Consider the following 26,430-nt stretch of genomic DNA (forward strand, 5'->3'; position numbering starts at 1 on the left):
TTGGCTTTGTGAGTTTCAGAGTCCCTCCTTCATTAATAAAACAGGATGTGTCTGACCATGTCACACACATCACATGAACAGATAAGTTAGTAAAATGTTAAAATTATATTTACTCGTGACTACTGGTGGGTGTAGCTATATTCCCCCCTCTACTATGTTATCCACTGTAGTCATAGACAATGGAGAAATACGATGAGAGATTGCATGGATTTTAAGGGGTGAAGGAGGCATGTTTTTCCCTCTTTTTAATTTTGCCTTATATACAAGTTATTATACTGGAAAGAATGTATTCTAATATTTTTTTCCTTTAAAATCCATTTTATCTTTGGTTTTGTATGTTTTATCGTCAGTCCATAAAACTGGAGTAATACTCTGACAACATTGTTCCCAGCAGTGACCTGGGAGTCAGAGCTGCATCCAGGCATCTTCTCCATGATGTTCCCAGTCTATGTGATCGCTTGTTTCCATTCATTTAAGTGATTTTCCTACTTCCCTAGCCCTCCTGATAGGGTCTTCCACAAAATGCTCAAGTTTCCCATTGACTTCCATTATACCTATTACTCTAGCCCGTCTGACCTGCTCGATTCAAGTTCCGAATACTTGAGCATTTTAGTGGTCGCTCATCACTAATGCTAACTAAAACCAAGTAAGATATTTTAATACTGTCTAAATACATATTGTGAGGAGCTGACCATTTACTAAAACTATGAGACTTTTTCCAACATGGATCACTGGTGCCATCGATCTTATTGTTATGTTTTATTAGTGATTTACTTGTTACATTTTATTAGTGATTTATTTGCTCATTAGTTCAGCCTCAAGAATCAATGCTTCCATTCAGTGACAGCAAGTATACATAAGGCCAGACCCAAGATTTGTAATCATGGAAAGCAATCATCCTATTAATCTCGTTATTATCTCAGGGGGCCTCAAGCCATTTTTCTAACAGCCACTAGTCCCATTGTATAGCTGCCAATAGTAGACCCACTGGAGCAGTCACCACAGGGGGACTCACATGCAGTCGCACTTGATGGGTTCAGCCTGAGTAAAAATACCACCACTAATCAACACTTAGCTTTGGGGTGGGGGGTCTGATCAGGGAAGGAGAAAAAAGAAGCCTCATGCTTAGTCAGGGAGTTGGTGGAATGATGTTGAAGGCATAGGATCTAGTCTGAGGACCTGGACCATGGATGGCTCGATGGCATAAGGAGTAGAGATCGGTTGCAGACTGAGCTGGATAAAAGTGCTACAGTTGTGGGATCTGTAGTCTGGATTTGATAAACTTTCTTAAAGGACTGTTGCAACTGGATACACGTGCTTCTATTTTTTTATTTGTCATCTGGAGGATCGTGGAATATGAATAAAGACTATACTGGCTGGAGATACGAAATCTGTGGGCCAACCAAAAGTTGGGAGACAGTGAGTATCGCCTGATAAAAGGGCAGTGGAACTACTAATCCCTGGTTGGGAACCTGAGGATTGAGAGAACTGTATTTTGGCCATTTTCCTGGAGTTGTTAAATCTTGATGTAAGGAATAAATTATTGTTTCATCGTTAACCTGCCTAGGTGATTATTAAAACCATCAATCTCAGACCTTCACACATATATGTATATATATTTATTATATACTGTATATATATATTGCGAGGCAGTGCCCGGGATCGTATATGAGGGACGTTATATATCCCCCAGAATGTGTACAGAGACCTATTAAATCCATTGGAGTGCATTGCAGTCACAGACACAGCTGCGGCTGCAATGCAGGAATGAAGGTGAGCAATGACCTGGTCAGACTACGTGGCTAAGGCAGATTAAGTAAAACCCGGCAGGGCCTTCATTTCTTGGAGGAGGTCACAGGAGGCAGTGGGGCGGCCTCCTCCCTCCAACCTGGGTTTTCCAGTGGCTCTTGCCACAGGTCCTTTAAAATCCCTGCACTAAGGATTAGTATTGTTCTATGTTGGAACCTGCTAGGAGCATAGCAGGAAAGCTCAGCAGGATTGAGTGTGGCTGAACCACCGCCTGGGAAGGCTCTGCACCTGTCAGGCTTTGAGCGGACCGGTGCGGCCATTGCCCACGGCAACCATTGTTTAAGGACTTGTTTTAACCCGGCTGCGAACCAGAGGACTGTCCTGTTTACCCGTGAGTTGCTGAATAAAGATGTTTATGTTGGACTTGCTTTGCTCACTGCCTCAGTTACTGCATGGTGTGAACACCGCCGCCTTACAATATATATATATTTATATATATACACACATATATATATATATATATATAAAAATATATCTTACATAGCTTAGAGCAGAGGTCTCAAACACGCGGCCCGTGGACCACATGCGGCCCATGAGGCTGCTTTATGCGGCCCGCAGGCACAGACACCTTGACGATCTCGACCTGGTCCAGGAGGCGCCGCCGACAGCAGTGCTGCATTGCGGCGCAGATACCGTCTCCCAGCACAGCATTTCCAATGCCAGCCTATCAGAAGCCAGCAGCTGATATCTGCGTCACAGCACAGCGGCATATGACGTCACTGCCATGCACAGATGTGAGCTGTTGGCCTCTGATTGGCCGGTGGCTGGCACTAGAAATGCTGTGCTGGGAGACGGTCTCAGCATGGTAATGCAGCACTGGTGTCGGTGGCTCCTCCTGGACCAGATCAGGATCGTCCAGGGGTCTGTGGTGCTTGCGGGCTGCATGTACATAAAGGACACTGAGGGAACGGAGGACAGGTGAGATGAATCTTTTTCTCTTTTATGTGTGTGTGAAGTACAGCACATGGGACAATTCTACAAGATGGGGACCTGGATGGGGCATTACTACCGGATGGGGGACATTACTCCAAGATGAAGACCAGGATGGGGCACATTACTGAAAGATGAGGACCACCAGGATGGGGCACATTACTACAAGATAGGGACCACCAGGATGGAGCACATTACTCCAAGATGAGGACCAGGATGGGGAATGTTACTGCAAGATGAGGACCTCCCTGGACTTGGGGGAAAGAGGAAAATTGTCAAGAAATGTCTTTGAAGGTTGGTGCGAATGGTGGAGAAAACACCACGTCAAAAATCCAAATACCTGAATGCCAACCTGGAACAGTCTGGAGTCATGGTTTCAAGAAATACCATACGCTGCACACTAAACCAAGCAGAGCTTTATGGGTGAAGGCCAAGGAAGAAACCATTGCTTTAGAGAAGACATAAAAAGGAACGATCGATCTTTGCAAAAGAGTACCTTGACAAACCACAATCCTTCTGGGAAAATGTTATGTGGACAGATGAAACTAAAATAGAGCAACAGTTTGTTTACAGACGACACAATGAAGCCTATAAGGAAAATAACACCTTACCAATAGTTAAGCATGGTGGAGGATCTACTGCTTTGCTGCATTTGGTACTGGAGGCCTTGACCATATCACGGGAATCATGAAATCACAGAATTATCAAGAGATATTAGAGCGAAATGTCCTACCCAGTGTAAGAAAACTTGGTTTGAGTCAGAGATCATGGGTCTTCCAGCAAGACAATGACCCAAAGCTTGCATTTAAAAATACACAGAAATGTTTGAAAAAGAAAAAAATGGACTGTTTTAAAATGGCCATCAATGTGTCCTGACCTCAATCCCACTGAAAATCTTTTGGGTGAGCTGAAATCTGCCATTGGGAAAAAGAACACTGCAAACATTCAATAGCTTGAACAAACTGCAAAGTAAGAGTGGGAGAAAATTCCAGCTGAGAAGCGCAAGAAGCTTATATATGGCTAAAAGAAACATTTGCAGCCTGTCTGCAAAGCCAAAGGGAGTGCAACCAAGTATTAATAAAGGGTGCCTTTATTGCTGCACATGCTCTTTATTCTGTTTCTTCTTTGTAATAGCAACATGGAAGTTTAAAAACAATGTTTTATTGTTGTATTACTTTGGATCACTAATTAAAAAATCCTGAAGATATAACTTTGGTTCACTTCCATTTATTTCTGAAGATATAGTACAATCTATAAAAAAAATGAAGGGGTGCCAATAATGGTGAGCAGCACTGTAGAACATAAATCTAAGACTGGATAAAGTGCTAAAGCCTAAAATGCATTCCAGAGAGGCCACAGTGATACTAAGATCTGTTATTTTTTTCAGACTCATCTGTTGTAACTAGTCTTGAGCGATACCTTCCGATATCAGGAAATATCGGATTGGATTGGATCGGGCCGATACTCAAAAAGTATCGGATATCGCTGATTCCGATACCGTAAAACCAATGCAAGTCAATGGGACACAAATATCGGAATGAAAATAAACCCTTTCTTTCCTTGTAGGTTAATTCTACATGAAGGAAAACAACTAACAATAATGTAGAATGTATTGGGGGAGGTGGTTGACAAATCGATGGGAACAGTGCTCACAGTGAAACATGAAAAGCCGGCAATTCATCAGCGGCATACACCGGTACCCGACAATTTAGAACAGAAAGAATAGAGCTTCACACATAGATTAGATAGATAGAAACATGTCAGCCACATATATAAGAAGTATAGTGAAAGTGTTGCTTTCTGTACTTGTCATTTAGTGTAAAGAATTTATTTAAAAAAATATTAGTGTTTTCGTGCACCGTCTCTTTAAAAAAGCCGGCCGGCAATTCAGCAGCGGTACCCGACAATTTAGAACAGAAAGATAGAGCATCACACATAGATTAGATAGATAGAAACATGTCAGTCACATATATAATAAGCACAGTGACAGTGTTGGTTACTGTACTTGTCATTTAGTGTTAAAATAAAGAATTTATTAAAAAAAAAATTGGTGTAGGGTTCCCCGTAATTTTAGTCTCTAGCGGAGGTTAAGGAGACGGCTGGGGCAGATGTTTGAAGCCTGGGAAGGGGGTAATACCCATGGAGTTTCCCAGGCTACTAATATCAGCCCCCAGCTGAATACCTAGCCTTTACTAGCTATTAAAATGGGGGACCCGCAAAAAAAAATGACGTGGGGTCCACCCTATTTTAATAGCTAGCAAAGGCTAGGCAGACAGCTGGGGGCTGATATTAATAGGCCAGGAAGGGTGCCATGAATATTCGCCCCCTCCCAGGCTAGAAACACCAGCCGTCAGCCGTCCCAGAAATGGCGCATCCATAGGATGCGCCAATTCAGGCACTTAGCCTCGCTCTTCCCACTGCCCTGTAGCGGTGGCAGTGGGGTAATAGGGCTGGGGTTGATGTCAGCTTATAATGCCAGCTGACATCAAGCCCAGGTTAGTAATGGAGAGGCGTCTATAAGACACCCCCATTACTAACCCCATATTCAAAGTTAAAAAAAACACAAACACCCAGAATAAAGTCCTTTAATTGAAATAAACACACAATTCTTTATTGTTCTAAATTAAACAATACTTACCATCACGCCAATTCCAGCTGAAGCCAAAGATCTCCTGCAATAAAAGAAAAATAATAAAGCCACATCATCCTTACCTTTCCATGGTTCCCAGGACAGCTCCAGCTCTGCTACATCGAGATGACAGGCTGGACCGCAGCAGAAAGCTACCATCCAGCCTGTCATCCCCCAGACACTGAGAAGCACAGGCATGCTTGCGCTCCTTAGTGTCTGGCTGTGCTTAAGGCGGAGGGTGTTCACTAGTGTTGAGCCACCCCAGTAGTGTTTGAGTTCGGTTCGGTTCGTCGAACACCCATGTGTTCGCCGAAATGTTCGTCGAACTGTTCGTCGAACACCTTCGAACACCGTTAAAACCAACTGCAGGCAAACAAAAACACATAGAAACACATAGAAAACACCTTCAAAGGTGTCGAAAAGCTGACAAACTGCTCAGAAGACACAACTAACACATGGAAAAGTGACAAGTACATATAGTCATGCGAAAAGAAAAGAGGTGGAGGAGTAAAAGGAGGGGGAGACACAGATATAGGCATGTCATGCCCTTCTAAAATCCAAAAAGTGAGAAGCCGACACGTTCAGTCCGCTACTGCCCGTGCCACCTCCGTGTCGCCGGGTTTGTGCCAGAGCCGCGGTGAACCCTGACGGCCAGCCCCCCTCTCCCAATACTGGTGCCTGTCCGCTGGTGGGTCGAGCGAGCCCCCCTGTGGTGGAGGCAGCTCTAAGCTTTTTAATTTAAATTGTCTCTCTAATTTGAATGAATACACTTTAAATCCATTTACAAGGATCTATTGGTGGGCAAGTCTCATGCCAGCAGCCGCGTAATTCCAGCTCCAGTAGCGTCCACTAAAGCTGCTGCAGTTAAAAAGCTTTTATAAGGATCGAGCTTGGCTGACCACCGCAAGGCATCCTACTGCCAGTCCCAGCCCCTATGCCTTGGGGTGCCTCCTGATGCTCTTCACTGAGTATCCCGTGGTCCCGAAGCATTTCCTTTGAAAAAATTAAGCGTCCAAACTACAGGTGGTGTAGCTTGCTTAACAGCCGGGATAATCCGCTGACTAGCAGACACTGCTACTAGGCACAAAGTATTTCCTGGGCTAGATGCAGTTAAAAATTTGTAATTAGATACTCTCGGTGGATGCTGAGAAAGCATTCCATAGAGTCTCCTGGCACGCCATATATGATTCTCTTAAAAAGCTTGGGGAAGGGGTCTAGGGAACCCTTTTATAGGCAAAATCACGGCCCTGTATCACAATACGTCACCTAGGCTGAAGATAAATGGAACTGTAGCACCCTAAGGGCTCGGTTGCTACAGAGGTATTGCGCCTCACCCAGAGGTGCGATATCTCACTCTCAGGTAAGGATGGAGTGTGGATCAGGACCCGACACCTGCATGCATTACACCACATTGCCATGGGGCAGGGCGACCAATATGCCTCTGAGATGGGCACGACAGTCCCTGTCCCTGGCTGAAGTGGGGGGGAGGGAACACTGAGGAAGGGGAACCCTGTAGTGCAGGAGCAGGGAGGAAGCAGTTTCTGCTTGCATTGAGAAGGGAGTATAAAAGGTGGGCACCATCTTAGTTCAGTGCAGAGAAGTCTGAGCAGAAGTGGCAGGGAGCAGGGGCTCTGCATGAGCTCTGCTCGGGAGGCGGGCCTAGTAACAGAGGCCCAGGCCTGGAAGAGGGAGAAGGAAGGAAGAGGAGCGGAGAAGGCTCCAGGAACGAGGAATGAAGGGATCCCAGGGGTGCGGACGCGCGAGTCGCCACCGCACGCCCGAATCCACCTGCGTGGAGGGGTCAGGCCAAAGGGGGAGACCAGTCCCCGAAACTAGTGGAGGCAGGAAACGTCCCTCAGCTAGAAACCGGAGGCTGTGACATTTTATGTGGCGCAGCCCCTCGCTACACCCGCTAGGAAGGCACCACATAGGGTCAGGGAAACTGGCGCCAAGTTTACCAAGAGGAGGCCCGAGTCAGCCGGACAGATGGGTTGGTAAGAAAGGCCAGACAAAGGACACACAAAGGGGGTCCTGTGAAGCGCTCCAAAGTTATCTTGGAGTTGTCTGAGCCCCTCACCTGGTGAGCACAGTACGACGTGGGCAGCCGTTATCTGCAGACGTGGTCTGGATAATAAGAACTGGAGGTAAAGGCCCTGGACTGCATCACTGACTCCGTGTCGTTACTGCTGCTGCCCTGCACCATCACCCCCATCCTCTGCAAACACTGCCCTGAGGCTATACTCCTCCCGTGGGGAGTTATGCTACGCTCTGCTGCACCCACAACACCAGCCTCAGCGGTCTGCCCTGCAGCGGCAGTTCACTCTGACCGCAATCCACGGGTGGCGTAGTCGGACATTTAAACATCAAAACCACATAAATAGTTCCGCCACTGGTTTGACCACCCTGAGCCACGGAACAGGGTCGCCGCCACGAAGACTACAACCACCAGCATCCACCAAAAAGGGTCCGGCTCCGGGTGTCCCAAGGCCCAGGGGGTGCATCAGAACATTTTCATCACTTTTCAAAATCACCAATGGGACAAGGCAGGGATGTCCTCTGTCCCCTCTCTTATACATCCTAGTGATGGAGCACCTGCTCTCATCAATTCGCCATAACCCCAATATTAGGTGGATTGAGGTGGGAGGCACCGAGTACAAGTGCTCTCTATTTGCTGATGATGTCCTAGTATATATCACTCAATCACATATATCCATCCATGCTGTTATGGCTGAAATAGATCACTTTGTTACATGGTCAAATTTTAAAATCAATGCAGCGAAGTCTGAGGCCCTCGATGTCTCCCTCCCCAAATCCATATAGGATTCCATCCAGTCCAACTTTCCCTTTGCCTGGCCCTCACAGGGTATCAAATACTTAGGAATTCCTATTCATAGAGACCTCTGCCATCTATATTATGTTAATTTTGGGCCCTTTATTGAACAACTCCATAAAGACCACGGTTGGCAAGTAAGAACTGTATGATTCACTACGTGAACCACTGGTGTTTTGTGGAAAAGCACATGTACACTGTGCTCCAAATTATTATGCAAAAAGTGTTTAGGAGTGATAAGGGAAGAATTTGTTTGTTTGTCAGTTAAACTCATTGATGGTGATGTGTGTCAGGGCTCTTTATATCACTGTAAGCAATTGCAGACACCTGTGCTAATTAGTTTGGCAGGTGTATCCAATGAAAGGCAAGACTACTTAAGAAGGCTGTCTCACATTATTAAGCAGCCTACATTTTCTGCCAAAATTGGAAAGAAAAAGGATGTGTCGGCTGCTGAGAAGCAACAAATTGTGGAGTGTTTAGGTCAAGGCATGACTACAATCAACATTGTGCGATGATCAGGATGAAGTGTCTTGGCAATCAAGAAGTATGTAGCTGATTCACAGTACACACATGTGCGTGCTGATAAGGGCAAATTGAGGACTCTTTCCTACAGGCAATTACGTCAGGTTAAAAGAGCAGCGGCAAAAAAGACTTGTCATAGCAGCAGACAAGTTTTTGAAGCTGCTGGTGCCTCCAACGTCCCCCGAACAACAAGATGCAGGGTCCTTCAGAGGTTTGCAGCTGTGCATACGCCATCCTGTCGACCTCCTCTATCCACTTCACACAAGCAGAAACGGCTCCAGTGGGCCAAACATTACATGAAGACTGATTTCAAAACTGTTTTGTTCACGGATGAGTGCCGTGCAGCGCTCGATGGTCCAGATGGATGGTGTGGAGGATGGCTGGTTGATGGACACCCCACGCAAACACGGCTACAGCACCACCAAGGAGGAGGTGGAGTAATGTTTTGGGCTGAAATCATGGGGAGAGAGATTGTCGGCCCCTTTAGGATCCCTGAAGGCGCTAAAGATGAACTCCATAATGTATGTGGATTTTCTCAAACAGCACTTCCTGCCATGGTTCAAGAAGAAGAACCGTGTATTTCACAGCAAGATCATATTTTTGCATGATAATGCACCATCTCATGCTGCACATAAAACATCTGCATCTCTGGCTGATATGGGCATAAAAGGGGACAAACTTATGGTGTGACCCCCATGCTCCCCTGACCTCTACCCCATTCAGAACCTCTGGAGCATCATCAAAAGGAGTGTCTATGATGGCGGGAGGCAGTTCACATCTAAGCAACATCTCTGGGAAGGTATTCTGTCCTCATGCAAAACAATTGAAGCAGAAACCATCCAAAACCTGACAAATTCAATGGACGAGAGAGTTCAGAAGCTCCTTTCGAACAAGGGGTCCTATGTGAAAATGTAACATCACCTAGAATAAAGTTTTGAGGTGAAAACTGTTTGATTTCAGTTTCTAATAACCTGCTAATGCTTATAATTTCAAAAATGACCATTTTTTTGGTCTTTATTAAAATGAAAAGGTTGATCGAAAAGTTTCGGGGATCTAAGAGTCTGGCAACCCAGTAGTCATAATTACTTCGAATTCTGACAATATGAGGGTCATGTTGCAGGTAGTGAAGCAAGAAGGCACTTATGTGTCTTGCGCATCTCGGAGCCCCAAAATTATTTTCCGGGCTAGATGCAGCTAAAAATTATTATTAATTTTAAATCTGGTGGAGCTTAGTATAGATGGCCTAATAGGATCAGTGCTGCACACTGCTACAAAGCCCAAATTATTTTCCAGTCAAGATACCGATAAACATGATTATTAATTTTAACCGGTTCCCGACCGCCCACTGTAGATAAACGTCCGAGCTGCCTGGGCTCTGTGCAGCGCCGACGTTTAAAAACGGTGGGTGGTCTCGCAGTGCTCAGGACTCCCAGGGTCCTGTAAGCACTGCGATTCCGGTGCAGAGTGTTAGCTCTGACAGGGTACATCATCGGGACCTGATTAGATCAGGTCCCAGTGATGTTAACTAGTGTTGACCGATACCTTCCGATATCAGGAAATATCGTATCGGATTGGATCGGGCCGATACCCAAAAAGTATCGGATATCGCCGATTCCGATACCGGAAACCAATGCAAGTCAATGGGACACAAATATCAGAATGAAAATAAACCCTTTCTTTCCTTGTAGGTTAATTCTACATGAAGTAAAACAACTAAGAATAATGTAGAATTACATGAAAAGCCGGCAATTCATCAGCGGCATACACCGGTACCCGACAATTTACAACAGAAAGAATAGAGCTTCACACATAGATTAGATAGATAGAAACATGTCAGTCACATATATATGAAGTACAGTGACAGTGTTGCTTACTGTACTTGTCATTTAGTGTAAAGGATTTATTAAAAAAAATATTAGTGTTTTCGTGCACCGTCTCTTTAAAAAAGCCGGCCGGCAATTCAGCAGCGGTACCCGACAATTTATAACAGACAGAATAGAGCTTCAAACATAGATTAGATAGATAGAAACATGTCAGTCACATATATAAGAAGTACAGTGACAGTGTTGCTTACAGAACTTGTCATTTAGTGTAAAGGATTTATTAAAAAAAATATTAGTGTTTTCGTGCACCGTCTCTTTAAAAAAGCCGGCCGGCAATTCAGCAGCGGTACCCGACAATTTATAACAGAAAGAATAGAGCTTCACACATAGATTAGATAGATAGAAACATGTCAGTCACATATATATGAAGTACAGTGACAGTGTTGCTTACTGTACTTGTCATTTAGTGTAAAGGATTTATTTAAAAAAATAATAGTGTTTTCATGCACCGTCTCTTTAAGAAAGCCGGCCGGCAAATCAGCATCTGTACCCGACAATTTAGAATAGAAGGAATAGAGAATCACACATAGATTAGATAGATAGAAACATGTCAGTCACATATATATGAAGTACAGTGACAGTGTTGATTACTGTACTTGTCATTTAGTGTTAAAATAAAGGATTTATTTAAAAAAAAATTGGCGTGGGGTTCCCCTTAATTTTAGGCTCTAGCGGAGGTTAAGCAGACAGCTGGGGCAAATGTTTGAAGCCTGGGAAGGGGGTAATACCCACGGAGCTTCCCAGGCTACTAATATCAGCCCCCAGCTGAATACCTAGCCTTTACTAGCTATTAAAATGGGGGAACCCCCCAAAAAAAATAACGTGGGGTCCCCCCTAATTTAATAGCTAGCACAGGCTAGGCAGACAGCTGGGGGCTGATATTAATAGCCCAGGAAGGGTGCCATGAATATTGGCCCCCTCCCAGGCTAGAAACACCAGCCGTCAGCCGCCCCAGAAATGGCGCATCCATAGGATGCGCCAATTCTGGCACTTAGCCTCGCTCTTCCACGCTGCCCTGGTGCGGTGGCAGGGGGTAATGGGGTTGGGGTTGATGTCAGCTTATAATGCCAGCTGACATCAAGCCCAGGTTAGTAATGGAGAGGCGTCTATAAGACACCCCCATTACTAACCCCATAGTCAAAGTTAAAAGAAAACACAAACACCCAGAGTAAAGTCCTTTAATTGAAATAAAGACACAATTCTTTATTGTTCTAAATTAAACCATACTTACCATCACGCCCATTCCAGCTGAAGCCAACGATCTCCTGCAATAAAAGAAAAATAATAAAGCAACCTCATCCTTACCTTTCGATGGTTCCCAGGACAGCTCCAGCTCTGCTACATCGAGATGACAGGCTGGACCGCAGCAGAAAGCTGCCATCCAGCCTGTCATCCCGCAGACACTGAGAAGCGCAGGCATGCTTGCGCTCCTCAGTGTCTCTCTGTGACGTCATCCAGATGAGCCGAGTTCATGTCCAATGAACTCAGCTCACCTCATGCACGTCACTGACAGCGTGGGAAAATTCTCCTGCACTCAGTGCTTCAGCGTGAGAATTCTCCCACGCTGTCAGTGACATACATGAGGTGAGGTCATGTCCAATGAACTCAGCTCACCTCATGCACGTCACTGACAGCGTGGGAAAATTCTCACGCTGAAGTGCTGAGTGCAGGAGAATTTTCCCACGCTGTCAGTGACGTACATGAGGTGAGCTGAGTTCATTGGACGTGACCTCGGCTCATCTGGATGCCGTCACAGAGAGACACTGAGGAGTGGAAGTATGCCTGCGCTTCTCAGTGTCTGCGGGATGACAGGATGGATGGCAGCGTTCTGCTGCGGTCCAGCCTGTCATCTCGATGTAGCAGAGCTGAAGCTGTCGGGGGAGCCATGGAAAGGTAAGGATGATGTTGCTTTATTATTTTACTTTTATTGCAGGAGATCGTTGGCTTCAGCTGGAATGGGCGTGGTGGTAAGTATGGTTTAATTTAGAACAATAAAGAATTGTGTGTTTATTTCAATTAAAGGACTTTTTTCTGGGTGTTGTGTTTTTTAAATACTTTACTAGAAATTCATGGTGGTCATGTTTAATATTGGCGTGACCCCATGAATTTTGGGCTTAGGGCCAGCTGATAATGCCAAGCTGGCCTTAACCCCTTTATTACCCAGTGAGCCACCGCACCAGGGCCCTGGATGAGTTGGGTACAGCGCCAGAAGATGGCGCTTCTATGAACGCGCCATTTTCTGGGGCGGCTGCGGACTGCAATTTGCAGCGGGGGTGGCCCAGAAAGCTTGGGTCTCCCTGCGCTGCGGATTCCAGCCCCCAGCTGCCTAGTTGTATCTGGCTGGGCACAAAAATAGGGCGAAGCCCCACGCATTTTTTTTTTAAATTATTTCATGAAATTCATGGAATAATTAAGAAAAAAAGGGCTTCCCTATATTGTTGTGTCCAACCAGGTACAAATAGGCAGCTGGTGGTTGGGGGCAGCCCATTCCTGCCTGCTGTACCTGGCTGGACACAAATATAGTGCGAAGCCCCAAGTCAATTTTTTTTTAATTATTTCATGAAATAATTTTTTTAAAAAAGGGCTTCCCTATATTGTTGTGTCCGGCCAGGTACAAATAGGCAGCTGGTGGTTGGGGGCAGCCTGTTCCTGCCTGCTGTACCTGGCTGGACACAAATATAGGGCGAAGCCCCACGTCAATTTTTTTAAAAATAAATCCTTTATTTTAACACTAAATGACATTTGAGGAGTTAATAAAGATGCAGTCCCTAAATTATTATTTATTTTTTAATTAATTTTTCCCAAAACTTTTGACGTGGGCTTCGCCATATTTTTGTATGCCAGCCAGGTACAGCATCCAGCTTCTATGAATGCGCCATTTTCTGGGGTGGCTGCGGACTGCAATTTTCAGCGGGGGGGGGCAGAAAGCTTGGGCCTCCCTGCGCTGCAGATTCCATCCCCCAGCTGCCTAGTTGTACCTGGCTGGACACAAAAATAGGGAGAAGCTTCACGTATTTTTTTTTTTAAATTATTTCATGAAATTCATGAAATAATTAAGAAAAAAAGGGCTTCCCTATATTGTTGTGTCCAACCAGGTACAAATAGGCAGCTGGTGGTTGGGGGCAGCCCGTTCCTGCCTGCTGTACCTGGCTGGACACAAATATAGTGCGAAGCCCCACGTCAATTTTTTTTAAATCATTTCAGGAAATTCATGAAATAATTAAAAAAAATTGATGTGGGGCTTCGCCCTATATTTGTGTCCAGTCAGGTACAGCAGGCAGGAACGGGCTGCCCCCAACCACCAGCTGCCTATTTGTACCTAGCCGGACACAACAATATAGGGAAGCCCTTTTTTTCTTAATTATTCCATGAATTTCATGAATTTAAAAAAAAAAACGTTGAGCTTCGCCCTATTTTTGTGTCCAGCCAGGTACAACTAGGCAGCTGGGGGCTGGAATCTGCAGCGCAGGGAGGCCCAAGCTTTCTGGGCCCCACCCGCTGCAAATTGCAGTCCGCAGCCGCCCCGGAAAATGGCGCGTTCATAGAAGCACCATCTTCTGGCGCTGTACCCAACTCATCCAGGGCCCTGGTGCGGTGGCTCACTGGGTAATAAAGGGGTTAAGGCCAGCTTGGCATTATCAGCTGGCCCTAAGCCCGAAATTCATGGGGTCACGCCAATATTAGACATGACCACCATGAATTTCTAGTAAAGTATTTAAAAAAAACACAAACACCCAGAAAAAAGTCCTTTAATTGAAATAAACACAAAATTCTTTATTGTTCTAAATTAAACCATACTTACCAACACGCCCATTCCAGCTGAAGCCAACGATCTCCTGCAATAAAAGAAAAATAATAAAGCAACCTCATCCTTACCTTTCCATGGCTCCCACGACGGCTCCAGCTCTGCTACATCGAGATGACAGGCTGGACCGCAGCAGAACGCTGCCATCCAGCCTGTCATCCCGCAGACACTGAGAAGCGCAGGCATACTTCCACTCCTCAGTGTCTGGCTGTGACGGCATCCAGATGAGCCGACAATGAACTCGGCTCACCTCATGTACGTCACTGACAGCGTGGGAGAATTCTCCTGCACTCAGCGCTTCAGCGTGAGAACTTTCCCACGCTGTCAGTGACGTGCATGAGGTGAGGTCATGTCCAATGAACTCGGCGCACCTCATGCACGTCACTGACAGCGTGGGAGAATTCTCACGCTGAAGCGCTGAGTGCAGGAGAATTTTCCCACGCTGTCATTGACGTGCATGAGGTGAGCTGAGTTCATTGGACATGACCTCGGCTCATCTGGATGACGTCACAGAGAGACACTGAGGAGCGCAAGCATGCCTGCGCTTCTCAGTGTCCGCGGGATGACAGGCTGGATGGCAGCGTTCTGCTGCGGTCCAGCCTGTCATCTCGATGTAGCAGAGCTGAAGCTGTCCTGGGAACCATGGAAAGGTAAGGATGAGGTTGCTTTATTATTTTACTTTTATTGCAGGAGATCGTTGGCTTCAGCTGGAATGGGCGTGGCGGTAAGTATGGTTTAATTTAGAACAATAAAGAATTGTGTCTTTATTTCAATTAAAGGACTTTTTTCTGGGTGTTTGTGTTTTTTTTAAATACTTTACTAGAAATTCATGGCGGTCATGTCTAATATTGGCGTGACCCCATGAATTTCGGGCTTAGGGCCAGCTGATAATGCCAAGCTGGCCTTAACCCCTTTATTACCCAGTGAGCCACCGCACCAGGGCCCTGGATGAGTTGGGTACAGCGCCAGAAGATGGCGCTTCTATGAACGCGCCATTTTCCGGGGCGGCTGCGGACTGCAATTTGCAGCGGGTGGGGCCCAGAAAGCTTGGGTCTCCCTGCGCTGCAGATTCCAGCCCCCAGCTGCCTAGTTGTACCTGGCTGGACACAAAAATAGGGCGAAGCGCCACACATTCTTTTTTTTAATTATTTCATGAAATTCATGGAATAATTAAGAAAAAAAGGGCTTCCCTATATTGTTGTGTCCGGCTAGGTACAAATAGGCAGCTGGTGGTTGGGGGCAGCCCGTTCCTGCCTGCTGTACCTGGCTGGACACAAATATAGGGCGAAGCCCCACATAATTTTTTTTTAATTATTTCATGAATTTCATGAAATAATTAAAAAAAAAAAAACGTGGAGCTTCTCCCTATTTTTGTGTCCAGCCAGGTACAACTAGGCAGCTGGGGGATGGAATCTGCAGCGCAGGGAGGCCCAAGCTTTCTGCCCCCCCCGCTGAAAATTGCAGTCCGCGGCCGCCCCGGAAAATGGCGCGTTCATAGAAGCTGGATGCTGTACCTGGCTGGCATACAAAAATATGGCGAAGCCCACGTCAAAAGTTTTGGGAAAAATTAATTAAAAAATAAATAATAATTTAGGGACTGCATCTTTATTAAGTCCTCAAATGTCATTTAGTGTTAAAATAAAGGATTTATTTTAAAAAAAAATGGCGTGGGATCCCCCATAATTTTAGTCTCTAGCGGAGGTTAAGCAGACGGCTGGGGCAGATGTTTGAAGCCTGGGAAGGGGGTAAAACCCACGGAGCTTCCCAGGCTACTAATATCAGCCCCCAGCTGAATACCTAGCCTTTACTAGCTATTAAAATGGGGGACCCCCCCCAAAAAAATGACATGGGGTCCCCCCTATTTTAATAGCTAGCAAAGGCTAGGCAGACAGCTGGGGGCTGATATTAATAGCTCAGGAAGGGTGCCATGAATATTGGCCCCCTCCCAGGCTAGAAACACCAGCCGTCAGCCGCCCCAGAAATGGCGCATCCATAGGATGCGCCAATTCTGGCACTTAGCCTCGCTCTTCCACGCTGCCCTGGTGCGGTGGCAGGGGGTAATAGTGGTGGGGTTCATGTCAGCGCCAGCTGCCATGAAGCCCAGGTTAGTAATGATGGCCGTCTATATGACACCCCCATTACTAACCTACAAAGTGTTAAAAAGAAAAAACACACTACACCCAGAAAAAAATAATTTATTTGAAATAAAACACCATTTTATTTAATTCTTAGTTTACTAAAAAAAAAATAGTTACCTGTCCACGTTCCTGCGCTGATCTCCCATGCACAGCTGTCACATCTGGAGATGGTGACAGCTGTGCATGGCTGCTGTAAGCTCACGCTGCCGGGAACACGTCCGCTCCCGGCAGCGGGAGCCACTGACTGAGGTCACCGGAGTGCATTCAGGCAGCGCAGCTCCGGAGACCTCCTTTACGGCAGTGCTGTACCATGGGAATTTCTCACGATACAGCAGTGCCGTAAAGGAGCTAACCGGAGCAGCGCTGCCTGAACTCCGGTGAACCCTTACGGCCCCGTCATTCTAGCGGCGGCAGCGGTTCAGAGCGGTCACATTCTATGTGGCTGCTCTGAACTGGAGATCTTCGTGGGACACTCGTGGACTGCTACGGAGGGGTAAGGATAAGGTTGTGGTTTATTATTTTATATTTTATTACAGGAGATCGATGGCTTCGGGGAATTAGGTGTCTAGGTGAGTATAGGTGTAGTTTTTTATTTTTTACTTTATTTTAGGTGGCGATCGGTGGGGACAGGTAATGTATGAACTAATTTCTTTTAGGTAACCACTGGCCACCAATGACATGTATTTAACATTTATTGGGGACACAGTAGGGCAATTTAAATAGCAGGATCAGGCTGATGGGAACTACTGCTCCCATCGAGCTGATCCTGCTGGCACGAGTGGACGGGGGACAGACATAGGCCGATGGGAGTAGTAGTGTCACATCGGCCTATGTCTGCCTGCACGCACAGACACCCCGCACACACACCCGCACACACACACACCCCGCACACACACACACCCCGCACACACACACACCCCGCACACACACACACCCCGCACAGACACCCCGCACACACACACACCCCGCACACACACACACCCCGCACACACTAATCATGACGGGTCTGGGAGGAGTGGCTGACCTGTGCGGCCGTGGGAAAGTTGATGTGAGTTCATGCAGTCAAGCATGAACTCACATGAACCCTCTGAGGGCACCGCGGCTACTTCAAATGAACAGCTGATCGGCATCACCTGATACCTCAGCTGTTCATTTGAAATAACCGGCGGGAAAGCGCAGCACAGAACGGGAAAGCCGGCGGTGAAGTCTTTTCACTGCTGGCTTCCCCGCCCGGGTCCTTCACTCCTTGGTGCTGCACTCCCCGCCCGGTCCTAATTTACGATTGGGATTGGAGGTGGCGAGGGGAGCGGAGGATCGGGGTGGGAGGCTGCGGGGAAGCAGTATGGGGCTGCGTGATTGTTTAAAAGCCGGCGGCTTTTTACCGCGCGCCGGCTTTTAAACAATCAGGAGAATTCTCCCACGCTGGGATGGCATTCTGATGACAAGCTGGATCGCAGCTGAGCGCTGCCATCCAGCTTGTCATCCTTCACAGACACTGCAGAGCGCAGGCATTATGAGAACTTCCGATTCCGGTATTCGATATTATAAAAGTATCGGAATTAAGTATCGGAATTCCGATACAGTGAATATCGGCCGATACCCGATATTTCAGTATCGGAATGCTCAACACTAATGTTAACCCTTTGCTGTCTTCTATATGCTGCGATCTATAGTGATCGCGGCATATAGGAGACAGCAGGAAGAGAGGGGGTCGTCTTACTTACCTTCGAAGACCTCCGTTTCGTTTGAGGACCTGGGGTTGCTATGGCAGCTGGAGGTCACATGACCGCCTCCAGCTCTGCCATATATGGTGTCCTTCCTGTCTGGCTTCAGCCTGTATGTAGCTGATGCCAGACAGGAAACTGACTGAAACAGTCAGTGAAGATCTCATGTAATGTAATATATGTCTACTACATTACATGAGATCAGTGATCAGAAAAATAAAAATTAATGTCCCATACAGGGACTAAGTAAAAATGTAAAAAAAAGTAAAAAAAAAGTTTTTAAACTATTAAAAAAAAAATCACAAAATAAATAAAAATAAATAAATAAAATATTAAACCAATAAATCCGTATATTATTACAAAACCCAAAAAAGTACACATATTTGGTATCGCCGCGTCCGAAACAACCCGAGCTATAAAACTGTCAAACTAATTAACTCCTTCTGTGCACACCATAATAAAAATAAATAAAAAACGGAGCAAAAAAATATGCTTTTTCATCATATCGCCAAACAAAAAGTGGAAAAAAATGCGATCAAAAAGCAGAATAGAAATAAAAATGGTACCACTGAAAACTTCATCTTGTTCCACAAAAAAAAGCCGCCATACAGCTCCATCAGCCGAAAAATAAAAAGTTATAGCGCTCAGAATAAAGCAATGCAAAAAAAATATTTTTTTTTCTATAAAATTGTTTTATTGTGTAAAAGCGCCAAAACATAAAAAAAATACAGTAAGTGTAGTATCGCTGTAAACGTACTGACCCGAAGAATAACGCTGCCTGATCACTTTTACCACACGCAGAACGACATAAAAAAAAACTCAAAAAACAATTCCTGAAGTGTTTGTTTTTGTTAACTTTACCTCCCAAAAAACGTAATAGAAAGCGATCAAAAAATGTCACGTACCCAAAAATGGTTCCAATAAAAATGTCAACTCGTCCCGCAAAAAACAAGCCGTCACATGACTCTATCGGCCGAAATATGGAAAAATTATAGCTCTCAAAATATGGTGATGCAAAAACTAGATTTTGCAAAAAAAGCGTATTTTAGTGTGTGACAGCTGTCAGTCATAAAAACCCGATATAAATCTGGTATCTCTGTAATCGCACCGACCCGAAGAATAAAGTAATCTAATCAGTTATATCACACTAGGAACGGCATAAAAAATAAATAAAACAAATATTATTCACCTGCTACTGATTTGTTTATTATGTCTCCCAAAGATCCCAGTAAGGCTCTGCTCACATTTATCCTGTGCTCTGCGCTGAGCACTTACACCAGAGTTTCCGTGTAAATCTCTGAAATACGTGATTCAGCCAGAACCCATGATGGAAGATTCCCTGTAATGAGGCAGATATAGGCCACTGTGGACGCCGTCTAGCCTGGGATCCCACGGTGTCATTTGTTTTAGGCGTGCATTAAAGTGCGGTTGGCCACAGTTTTGTGCACTTCTGAAAAAAAGGACACCACTAAACAGAGGCCAGACGGAGTCCAGAGTAACTCTGCTGCCTCATTATAGTGAATGGATCCTGCAGGGGTTTCATCTGTATTACATCACTTGGAAATTTAGATGGAAACCCCGATGTAAGTGCTCAGCCTAGAGCGCCGGATAAATGTTACGTAAAATGTTCCCAATAAAAGCTTCAACTCAGTCCTCAAAAAAAGCAAGTCCCCACTCAGGTCCATCATCTGTTAAAAATATAAGGGACTTCCAAGTTACTGGTAGCAGAAAGGCTCTGGAAAAGCAAAATGGTCCTTGCCCCCAAAAGAAATTCAGAAAATTTTGTTCTCCCAAATCCAAATGCCTATTCTACAATAATTTGTTCTCCAATTGTCAAATAGCACTCCTTCCCCCTCAAATCTCACCGTATGGCTAAGTGGTACGATACAGCCACATATGGGGTATTAACACTTTTAGAAGAAATTGTGTGACACATTTCGGCACCATTTTTACCCATTGCCCTGTGTGAAAATGTAAAATCTGGGGGTAAAACATTTTTTTGTGGTAAAAATATAATTATGCTTTTTTCACTGCCCAATGGTATAAATTAAAAAATAAAAAAATGCTCACTACTTCCCTAGATGAATTCCTTGAGAGGTGTAGTTTACAAAATGGGGTCACTTGTGGGGGTTTCTGCTGTTTTGGCATGTCAGCGAATCTTCAAATGTGACATGGTGTCTGCTGCCTATCCCAGCCAACATAGCGCTTCTTTCTCTTCCGAACCCTGCCGTACAAAAAAGCAGTGGTTTTCCCCCATATATGGGGTATCGGCGTACTCAGGAGAAATTGTACAACAAATTTCATGGTGCAATTTATCCTGTTACCCTTATGATAATGCAAAATTAGGGAATGAAAAACATTTTTTATGGGAAAAATGTGAAAATTTTATTTTTACGGCTCAATATTATAAACTTCTGTGAAGCAGCTGGGGGTGCTAGGTGCTCACCACACATCTAGATAAGTTCCCTAAGGGGTATAGTTTCCAAAATGGTGGCACTTGTGGGGGGTTCCACTGTTTAGGCACATCAGGAGCTCTCCAAACGCAACATAGCGTCTGCTAATTATTCAGACAAATTTTACATTCAAAAAGTCTAATGGCGCTCCTTCCCTTCCGAACCCTGCCGTGCGCCCAAACAGTGGTGTTCCCTCACATATGGGGTATCAGCACGCTCAAGAGAAATTGCACAAAAAAATTTGGGGTCCATTTTTTCATGTTACCCCTGTGAAAATAAAAAAAATTGGGTCTAAAGTAACATTTTTGTGAAAAAAGTTAAATGTTAATTTTTTTCTTCCACATTCCAAAAATTCCTGTGAAGCACTTGAAGGGTTAATAAACTTCTTGAATGTGGTTTTGAGCACCTTGAGGGGTGCAGTTTTTAGAATGGTGTCACTTTTGGGTATTTCCTGTCATAAAGACCCCTCAAAGTGACTTCAAATGTGATGTGGTCCCTAAAAAAATGTTTTTGTAAATTTTGTTGGAAAAATGAGAAATCGCTGGTCAATTTTAACCCTTATAGCTCCCTAACAAAAAAAAATTTTGGTTCCAAAATTGTGCTGATGTAAAGTAGACATGTGGGAAATGTTATTTATTAACTATTTTGTGTGACATATGTCTCTGATTTAAGGGCATGAAAATTCAAAGTTTGAAAATTGAAAAATTTTCAACATTTTCGCCAAATTTCCGATTTTTTCACAAATAAACACAAGTTATATAGAAGAAATTTTACCAATATCATGAAGTACAGTAAGTCACGAAAAAAAAGTCTCAGAATCAGGGGAATACGTTGAAGCATTCCAGAGTGATTACTTCATAAATTGACAGTGGTCAGAATTGAAAAAATTGGCCCGGTCACGAAGGCAAAAACAGGCTCTGGCGCGAAGTGGTTAAATCTGGTGGAGCTTATTATAGATGGCCTAATAGAATCAGTGCTGCATACTGCTACAAAGCCCAAATTATTTTCCAGCCAAGATACAGATAAACATGATTAGTAATTTGAAAGCTTAAAACGGTTGGTAGGGTGATTTTAACCAATCATCAAGCTTTTACTCTCCCCAGGATGACACAGGGGTAGAAAAGTCGTTTCGGATCCATGATTTGTTCATCTTTATGAACGTGAGTCTGTCTACATTTGACAGACATTATCAGCGCTTATCTGTCAGCACACCACCAGCAGCGCTGAACACACGTTCAGACAGAACGCTGGCTCCAAGGCGTAAGTGGCTAGCTCCGGCCATTTATCCAGATTGGAAGCCCAAAAAGAGCAAGGGTCCAGTGACACAGTCATGGCTTCAATGTTTACTTGGAGATACTCCTGTACCATCGTCTCTAGGCGTTGACTATGTGTCAGACTTCTTGTCTCCTGTGGCCTTGCAAAGGATGGGCTAAAAAAGTGGTGAAATGATTCCGCAAAATTGATGTTACCAGAAGATACTGTGGTTCTGTTACGGTTTGAGTGCTGAACACTTGACGGTCCCACGGTTGGCAAGTTGGAACTGTGAGATTCACTACGTGCACCACTGGTATTTTGTGGAAAAGCACATGTAAGATTCTGCAACAGTCTCTGCTGATACTCCTGCATGCGTGCATCCCTTTCTATGGCAGGAATAATTTCTGCAAATTTACTTTTGTACCGGGGATCTAACAGTGTGGCAACCCAGTAGTCAGGATTATTTCTAATTCTCACAATTCGAGGGTCATGTTGCAGGTAGTGCAGCAAGAAGGCACTCATGTGTGTTGTGCATCCAGGAGCACCAAGTCCCTGTTGTGTTGGTGGCGAGGTAACAATCATGCTTCCTTCCTCTGTCCTCTCCCCCCAACCTCGCACAACAGAAATGTGATCAAGCTCTCCCTCATCTGATGAGTCTTCCATCAGTTCGTTCTCCACTTCTTCATGGGCTCCTGCACCTTCCTCACTAGTTTGTCTGCTACTATTCGCCCTGGTAAAACCATCTCCCCCACCCTCACATGCCTGCCGCCTTGGTGCTGCCGACCGTCTGGACCTTGCAGATGTTAGCCCTTCCGCATACAACTCCTCCTCCTCTACTTCCTCCACCTCCTCTTGTGCCACCACCTGACTCCGAATTCTGTTTAACATGTGCTCCAGCATGTAAATCACCGGAATAGTCATGCTGATAATGGCATCGTCTGCACTAAACATCTTCGTCGCCATTTCAAAACTGTGCAGAAGGGTGCATAGGTCCCTGATCTGAGACGACTCCTCCGGCGTAATTTGCCCCACCTCTGGATCTCGTTGGCCCAGGCTATACATCAGAAGGTATTGCACCAGGGCTTGTCGGTGCTGCCACAGTCGCTGCAACATGTACAGAGTTGAATTCCACCGGGTAGGCACATCGCATTTTAGCCGGTGAAGTGGCAGGCCCAACAACTTCTGTAGAGATGTAAGTCGCTGAGCTGCGGGATGCGAACGGCGGAAGTGAGCACACAGCGACCGTGCCCTCTGCAGAAGGCCATCTAGTCTGGGATAGTGGGCTAAAAATTGCTGGACAACCAGGTTCAACACGTGAGCCATACAAGGCACGTGTGTGACATTGCCCCGGCGAAGGGCCGCACCCAGGTTTGCAGCATTGTCGCACACGGCCTTCCCTGGTTTCAGGTCCAGTGGAGACAACCATTCATGAAATTGGTTCTCCAGAGCTGACCACAACTCCTCAGCTGTGTGACTCACATTTCCCAGACATTTCAAAGTAAAAACCACCTGATGACGTTGAGCCATACTGCCAGCATAGTAAGGAGGTGTGCAGGATCCCTTCTGCGCAGTTAGAAAGCTTGTGGCATGACCAGACAGGCTTTGGGTGCAGGTGGAAGACCGAGAGGAGGTTGAGGAGGCAGAAGCAGTGGAGGAACTTTGACATAAAGAGGATTGACGCACAACTCGTGTAGACGGCAAGACTTGGACAGCAGCCCCTTGTCCTGCTGTCACCATAGTTACCCAGTGCCCAGTCAGCGACATGTAACGCCCCTGTCCATGCCTACTCGTCCAAGTGTCTGTGGTGAAATGCACCCTGTCACACACAGAGTTTCTCAAAGAAGCGGTGATGTTGTGTGCGACATGCTGGTGTAGCGCAGGCACACCTTTCTTTGAGAAGTAGTGCCAACTGGGCATCTGGTACTGGGGCACTGCGACGGACATAAGGTCTCGAAAATCCTCTGTGTCCACCAGGCGGAAAGGCAGCATTTCTGTAGCCAAGAGCTTGCAGATGGTGAAATTCAACCTCTTAGCTTTCTCATGGCTAGGAGGAAATGGTCTTTTACTTGTCCACATCTGAGGGACCGAGGGCTGGCTATTGTGCTTAGACGGGTTTGATAAGGGTGTCCCCGGCAAACTGCCGGTCTGTGAGGAAGATGCAGGCGGACATGTTAGGTTGCCTTGATCCAAAGGTGGTGCTATCGATGTCGGACAGCGCTCAACACCAGCTGGTGTTACCACCTCCAAAGAAAATGATGACCTGCCAATCACGCTGGCTGTTGCGGGTAAAGAGGTGGCAGGTCTGCGCCCCAAAACAGGTGTGACTGCTGTCCCCCCAGTCACAGAGGATGAAGAGGCTGCGGATGCACAAGATATGGCAGACGATGGTTGGCCCGGCCGGCTAGGCCGCATTGTAGCACACTGAGCTTCCCACTGCAACTTATGCTTCATGTCCATGTGCCGGTTCATGCATGAAGTACTCAAACTATGTATTTTTTGGCCTCTACTTAGCTTTTGCTGACAAATGTTACAGATAACACGAGTTGGGTCATCTTTATCGATCTGAAAAAATGCCCAGGCTATGCAAGGCTTAGCACCCATGCGACCTGAAGAGCCACCACGACTTGTGGTGAGAGGCAGAGTTGTGTTTGAGGATGCAGTTGTTGACGTGCTTCCAGTACTACGTCTCTGTCCAGGAAGGCGCAAACTGACCTCGTCGTCACTAGCATCTTCCTCCACCTCCTCTGCTGACCTCATCTCTTGGCTGACTGTGGGTTGAGAGTAAGTGGGATCTCCAACCTCATCATCATCACCCTGTGCGTTATCACACCCGTCGTCCTCAGAGCCAACCTGTTCCTGCCCTGACAAAAAACTAAAGTTGTCGCTCCAATCAGGTATTTGAGTTTCATCATCGTCTTCCTCATTGTCTCCACCAACAGGAGTTACAGTTTGGGAATGAGGGTCTACATTATGGTCAGAACCTTCTGCGTCTGGTCCTGGATCCGACTCATAAAGATTCTGGGCATCAGTGCAGATCATTTCCTCATCTGGATTCACAGAAGCGCTGGAGTCGACCTCTGATTCCCAGGCTATAGTATGAGTAAACAGCTCTGCAGACTCAACCATCTGTTCTACCTCATACTCAGACGGGCAGCTGGAGATTTGGGAACTGTGAGGAAGCAAGTGCGATTTGGGTGACACCTTTGAGGACTGGAGTATTTGTGATGTTGAAGTTGATGTGGAGGAGAGCTCACTTAAAGGAGCACTTGATATCCGTTGAAGCACCTGCTGTTTTTGTGCCTCATCTGGAATTTGTAGCGATTGGCGTGGCCGTAAGAAAGGGATCTTATCACATTGTCCGCTAAAAGAAGTAGACATTTTAGTTTGGCTGGAAGATGGTCTTTCTTCTGCAGATGTTACTGTTGCTTTAACACCTACCCAAAGGACACAATCTTTTTTCCCCTTCCCAACACGCCTATTCCCCTTTCCACCAGCAGCAGGCCTTTTTCCACTCATTTTGGTGGTTAACTAATTCACAACTCTGGAGTTGTTTGCACAAAAAAACAATGGATGGGAACCGAGCAGAGCTGACTGGCCAAACTGTGGTATTAGGCCAAAACTATTGGCTGGGTTAGATGCAGAAAAAAATTATATTCAATGTGCAACCTCATGGGGGTCAGTATAGATGGACTAATAGAACAAGTCCCACACACAGCTAGAAGCCCAAATATTTTTTCAGAGGTAGATGCAGAAAAAAATTGTATTCAGTTTGCAACCTGATGGAGGTCAGTATAGATGGACTAATAGATCAAGTCCTACACACAGCTAGAAGCCCAAATATTTTTTCAGAGGTAGATGCAGAAAAAAAATATATTCAGTTTGCAACCTGATGGAGGTCAGTATAGATGGACTAATAGAGTAAGTCCCACACACTGCTAGAAGGCCAAATATTTTTTCAGAGCTAGATGCAGACAAAAAATTATTTTTAATTTGCAACCTGATGGAGGTTAGTATAGATGGACTAATAGAGAAAGTCCCACACACTGCTAGAAGGCCAAATATTTTTTCAGAGCTAGATGCAGATAAAAATAATTTTTAATTTGCAACCTGATGGAGGTCAGTATAGATGGACTAATAGAGAAAGTCCCACACACTGCTAGAAAGCCAAATATTTTTTCAGAGCTAGATGCAGAAAAAAATTATATTCAGTTTGCAACCTGATGGAGGTCAGTATAGATGGACTAATAGAACAAGTCCCACACACAGCTAGAAGCCCAAATATTTTTTCAGAGGTAGATGCAGAAAAAAATTATATTCAGTTTGCAACCTGATGGAGGTCTGTATAGATGGATTAATAGAACAAGTCCCACACACAGCTAGAAGCCCAAATATTTTTTCAGAGGTAGATGCAGAAAAAAATTATATTCAGTTTGCAACCTGATGGAGGTCTGTA

This window comes from Phyllobates terribilis, unplaced genomic scaffold, assembly GCF_046119375.1.
Source record: "Phyllobates terribilis strain yellow unplaced genomic scaffold, ASM4611937v1 Scaffold_8__6_contigs__length_399053987, whole genome shotgun sequence".
NCBI lineage: Eukaryota > Metazoa > Chordata > Amphibia > Anura > Dendrobatidae > Phyllobates > Phyllobates terribilis.